Source organism: Pan troglodytes, chromosome 3 (assembly GCF_028858775.2).
Source record: "Pan troglodytes isolate AG18354 chromosome 3, NHGRI_mPanTro3-v2.0_pri, whole genome shotgun sequence".
Classification (NCBI taxonomy): Eukaryota; Metazoa; Chordata; class Mammalia; order Primates; family Hominidae; genus Pan; species Pan troglodytes.
The window spans coordinates 37037304-37043577 of NC_072401.2; the positions used below are offsets into that span (position 1 = coordinate 37037304).

The following is a 6274-nucleotide window of genomic DNA, read 5'->3' on the forward strand; positions in this document are numbered from 1 at the left end:
TATAAAATGGCCTCTCTACTCCTTCCATTTTACTTGAAATTATTCATCCAGTCAGGGGCAGTTGCTGGACGTGAGCCTGCTCCTATCCTGCCCTTCTACATCCTCACAAAACACACACGAAAAGTCTATACATGGGCCTACTAGAAAGGGTCCCTAAGCTATCCACTGACAATGACATTTCCCATTTTTCCATTTGATAATATTAACAAGAGCTCTTTATACCAGGAGAAGCACATTAAAAGGGTAGAATATTTATTGTCACTCGTTCTAGGTGAAGAGTAGTTACTATCTTTATGGTCTGTGTAGAGATAATTCAGTAATGTTCATATCTATCTATCCATCCACTCATCTATACATCTATCTACATCTATGTATCTGTAAATCCATCTATCTATCTATCATCCATGTCTGTTGTACAGTCCCTCTATGCCTAAAACTATCACATGGATGTTTTTATGTATAAAACCTATTCTTTAGATGTAAAACTATTATGGCCAAATATTGAAAATAACTAGAAATATGTGTGGAGATAAATATAATAAGTAAACATTTGAGGTCTGGATTTGAGGGATTTCAAGCCTCCTTTTGCTGACTATATAATCTAGTCTAGTCATTCAGAGCAGGTGAAAATTATTTCAGGGACTACGCCTTTCATATTTAGTCATCTATGGACTTCCTTTAGAAGTGAATATAGTCCACTCTAGGGAGAAGGAAGCACATGACAAAGTAATTAGTTTATAATTGATCCCCTTTAGGATCCCCAGACTCATTTCACATGAATATTTTTAATATCACATTAAATAACAATTAGCACAACACTTTTCAAATATAAAAAATGTGTGAAGCACCAATCAGATGGAATAGATGTTCTGCCAGGTGTCACTGAGCATCCGTCTGCATGTCTTACAGACTGCATGAGAAATCTCATTTAATAGAATAGGGCTGAGATTCTCCTTACCTCGTAAATAACACCTCACAATTCTTCAGCTGGGTACCAAAGTATGGATGAAGGGGAAAAATGCCTATAGAGATATGATTAGACTTGTGTTGTTGTCATTGTTGCCCAGGATATATTAAATTATCTTTTTATGGCTACTTTCTCTGTCTCTCTCTCTCTCTCCCCACTCCCCCCATCCACCCACCCCCATCTGTATCCAAGTCAGAAATTTAAGGACTAAATTTTTTTGTTGTTGTTGAATCTATAACATTAAAGATTCTTCTGGACTCCCAGAAACCTTTCACAAGATTAAAGGGGGAATATTCCTTATTTTTGTTGCTGCTTAGTAAACAAAATAGCAGAAAGATTATGCTATTATTTCATTCAAAACTTTAATTAAACACTACCCTGTGTGACAGCATAGCTGTATACCAGACTCTTTCTGAGAAGTATAAACAGAAATGCAGCACCCCATATCATCGCAATCTGGGCAGAGAAAATGAATATTTTATGGAGGACTTAAAATACGCTATCCATACATTTTTCTAGGATGGTGCTACTTAGCCAAGGAGGAGTTTCAGATTTATCTGAGAAACTTTTATTAAAGCACAAATAATGCCTGCCCAGTTGCAATACTTGGAACTTCTGTTCATGCGAGTGCGACAGAACAAAGTTATTTCTAATTTAGAAAGTGATGACCAGTGTGATTACCATGCCCACCTCTGCAAACTCCTTTTCCACAATGCATAAGTTACCCCAAATTAAACAAGACAGCCAAAGAGAAGCATACCTGGATTATATTTATTGCAATTGTCTTTCTTCCCCATACTCCCTGACCACAAATCATGCCATTACCCTCTATATCAGGATTTCATTTTGGATACATTCTTTCCTGTCTATTGTGTCTTGTTTAACTTTCAGACTTCTGTCCTCCTTTCTTCAACTGGAGATGCTTTTCAACATCAGTACCAGAGTGCATGCTGCTTTTTCCTGCTGAGCATTGTAAGAGGAGTGCGTTTTTTCAACAAACAGACCCTTTAATGATTTTTTTCGAAGCCCAGGATTGGCATGCACTTAGCTGCCTCCATCTGCTGTTGTTCCCTGATACAGCATGACCTCTGTCAATTCACAGTGAGTTCCATATGCCCGAGGGCATTTTCTCCTTCCATTTCAAGGAATGTTAAGTGTTTATCAAAGGGCTGCCATTTTGGGTGGAATCCTTGTTCATTTGGAAACTCTTACTGCAGCATAGTCTTCCTGCCTTTATCCACTAAATGTCATTAGGCATGGTAAAAATCAAAATCTCTCCACCTATCTTCAAAGTCATTTAATGGAGCAGCGTCATTCAAATTCAGAACAATTGTGCATGAATGGACTTAGACACCCCCACAGGTGTGTCCCAATTCCATTTTCAATAGGTGTCTCTGTGTCCTCCAGGGAGATGTAAAATCCTCTTCACATCTCCCTGCAGGACACAGAGACACCCATTGGAATTGAATCCCAGAGGAGTTTTCAGTATTATTAAGTACTTCTAATACTTGAATTCTCTAAGAGCACATGTGTAAGACATACAAGTAATAAACACTTGGTAACATGCTCTCTATTCTAATAATGAGAGGTTTATTTTAAGGCACAGTTTTTTATTATATAGTAAAAGAAGATGTAGGCTGGAGGAAAAAGTATTTAATTGGAAAAGTTATAAAACATAGAAATTGTAAGTAAATAAACTATCAATTCTATTAAAACCTATTTTACAAACACCTTATAAAAACTCAAGAAACAGCCTTTAAGACACTATTACTTATTTATAATACCTATGCACTAGTGATCTCAGCAAGTGTTTTCTGTAACATATTCACCATGCTTTCAGAGCCTTACCCAGCTATCTATCACAGTTCTGCTTCAAGCAATTCTTCAGTTTCTATGTTGTAATTTCTGTGTGAAACTCCTGAAAGAAAGTGTAATTATTTGACTAATGCAGGCCTCTGAATAGCTGCATCACAGAAAACACTTCAGAATAGGTGATGGTTTCTTCATCCCAACAAGGATAACAGCAGGCTGGGAGCACATCCATTCCATGAAAGAGACAGCACCTTGGATTATTTTAAATCCTCCTAGTACCATCTTGAAATGCCAGGAAAAAGAATGGGTATTAGAATTAGGATAGACTTTTATTTCTGGTTTTCAAACCTTGGGCAAGTAATTGAACTTCTCTGCAATTGGTTTCTCCTCTCTTTAGAGCAGTGCTTCTCAACATATTTTCATTTGTCACCCCCTTTTGTGCCAAGGAAACTTTTTAGACATTTTTCCTGATTCCTTCTCTGAATAACTTAATCAGACTCTTCAGAACTGGGGATTGAGCAGGTACATTTTCCTAAAATTCCACAGGGGTTTCTGATTTGTACCACTGGTTCAGAAACACTATATTTTTCGACAGTGGTACTCAAACTTTCACATGTCTCAGAATCACCTGGAGACTGAAAGATCACAAACTGCTGGTTACTATCTCCAGAATTTCTAATTCAGTAGTCTATGGTGGGGCTGGAGAATTTGCATTATTAATAAGTTTGCAAGTGATAGTGGTAATGTTTGTTTGGGGACCACACTTAGAAGCACATTATCTTAAGACCTTTTAACTCAAAGTGTGATCACCTGGAAGCTTGTTCTAACTGTATTATTTGGAACATTGTTAGAAATGCAGAGTCATAAACACCACCTCGGAATTACTAGATTAGAATCTACTTTTTTAACAGATCCCTAAGTGATTCATATGCACACTAAAATTGAAGAACAACTGGACTAAGATTTCTCAAATTTTCTATGATTTGAATTTTAATTAATAAACTTTTTAGCCTGCTTAATAATGGCATATATTTTCTTGATATAGTATAAAAGCAATCATTAGTTTTTGTCTTTAAAATGCTTACAATCAAAATTAGCTTTTATTAAGTTATTATAAAATCTTTCTATCTTTTCACTTTTCTTTGACCTCACCAATATTTCCTGATCTGGTATTTGAACATAATTTAATTTTAAATTGAAGTTCTTAAAAACTGTTTATTTCACAACTTGGCTTTTGGCACACACAAGGTTCAGCTTAAATGACTCATTCATTCACATAGGTCCTGCTGTGCCTTACAGTGTATTTATATTTTATGTTGGTGCATTTATCCTTTCTTTGTCTACTTCCTGCTGAGGATTTAGGGAGATTAGTTTACAAAATGAGTGTAGATAAGATATTACCTTCCTATAACAGATATTTCAAAACATTTAAGTAATGAATCACTCTTCTGCCTTCTGTTTTCTATCCTAACAATATAATTTTCTAAATTTCCCTAAATACGGGTGTGTATAGTGCTGTGTAAAACCTTGTATTTCCTGTTTTTTTCTGACTAGTTTTCACTTTTAGCTGAGTTCCCAGAGTACTTATTGTAATTTTGACATTAAATAGTAGCAGAATTGAGCTATCACAAAATAGGTGTGATATATAGTAGTTTAGTAGATCCATAATCAAAGCTCTTGTCCCTCCTCCTGCAATTTCACCTTAATGCTTCAGTTTTGAATATAGTGGTATCTCCTGAAGAGCCAAACCAGGAGCTGGAGAATGAAGAAATTGAAAAGCCTTAAGATTACAAGTGCTTTCTTAAAATGTGTGTTCTAAATACCTCACTCACCTCACTTTTGTCCTGGCCCTTATCTCCTGTATTAGTGATCAGTTGCTCTGTAACAAATTGTCTCAAATCTTACTAGTGTAAAACAACCATTATTACCATGGATAGGAATCTGGGTATAGTTTAGTTGAGTCTTCTATCTCAAGGTTTTTTTAAGTCCAGAACCAAGAGGTTAGCCAGGGCTACAATTATCGCAAAGCTTGAGGAGTGGGTGATATGCTTCCCAGTTCACTCATGTCGTTGCTGGCAGGATTCTGTTTCTCATGGCTGATGAACTGAGTGTTTCGGTTCCATGCTGGCCGTCCGTTGGAGGCTTCCCATGGTTCCTGCTCTCTGGGCCTCTCCATACGGAAGCTTGCTTCATCAGAGAAAGCAAATCCAACCCAAGAAAGAGAGAGTAAGCAGGATGGAAGTAAGTCTTTTATCATTTAACCTTAACATTGACCTCTTATCATATTTGTCATGTTACGTTCCTTAGAAGCAAATCACAGGGTCAAGCCCACATTCAAAGAATTACTGGGAGTAATCTCAGAAAACTCCTCACATCTCCTTTATATTTCCTAGAAAGCCACCCTTGTTGTTACTGCTGCTGCTGCTGATCTTCTTCTTTTTCTTTTTTTTTTTTTTGAGATGGAGTTTCGCTCTTGTTGCCCAGGCTGGAGTGCAATGGCATGATCTCCACTCGCTGCAACCTCTGCCTCCCTGGTTCAAGTGATTCTCCTGCCTCAGCCTCCCAAGTAGCTGGGATTACAGGCATCCACCACCACGACCAGCTAATTTTTGTATTTTTAGCAAAGACGGTTTCACCATGTTGGCCAGGCTGGTCTCGAACTCCTGACCTCAGATGATCTGCCCATCTTGGCCTCCCAAAGTTCTGGGATTATAGGCGTGAGCCAACAAGCCCAGCCTGTTGTTGTTGTTGTTCTTCTTCTTCTTCCTCTGCTCCTACTCCTTTGTCTTTCTTTTCTTCTTCCTTTCCTTCTTGCTTGCCTTGCTTTAATCAAACAATTATCATTAGGCTTGGCAAAAAGTAACATTATAATTAATGAATGAATTGATTTGGAGTTTTATTATTTTATTATATAAATGTAGTATATCTGAAAAAATTTTTATGAGCTCTAAAGATGTTTGAAGTAATGGAAAAGCAGCCCACCTGTGATATCTGAGAGATGTCCAGGCATTATCAGATAGGCCTTGGTGTTGCTAGGAGCTGACCCAGAACTTCAATGTTGATATAGTTTGGCTCTGTGTCCCCACCCAAATCTCATCTTGAATTGTAATCCCCAGGTGTCCAGGGAGGAACCTGGTGAAATAGCCATTGGATAATAGGGGAAGTGTCCCCTAGAGGGACAGAACTAATATATATATATATATATATATATATATATTTCCTGTATGGAGGATATATATATCCTTATCATATGTATGTATGTGTGTATGTGTGTGTGTGTGTGTGTATGTGTATATATATATGGGAGTTTATTAAGTATTAACTTACATGATCACGAGTTCCCACAATCTGCTGTCTGCAAGCTTGAGGAGCAAGGAGAGACAGTCCGAATCTCAAAACTGAAGAACGTGGAGTCCAATGTTTGAGCGCAAGAAGCATCCAGCATGGGAGAAAGATGTAGGCTGGGAGACTAGGCTAGTCTCTCCTTTTCACATT

General features: G+C 37.4%; 1 long non-coding RNA gene across 1 annotated transcript in view; it reads left to right on the forward strand.

Annotated features, from left to right (window-relative positions):
* Nucleotides 1–2062, forward strand: part of LOC104006022 (uncharacterized) — a 38159-nt gene extending 36097 nt beyond the window's left edge. Inside the window, exon 3 of the long non-coding RNA XR_679553.3 lies at nt 1859–2062. This is a non-coding gene — a long non-coding RNA (uncharacterized LOC104006022). The remainder of the gene's footprint in view (nt 1–1858) is intronic.
* The last annotated feature ends 4212 nt before the right edge of the window (nt 2063–6274 follow it).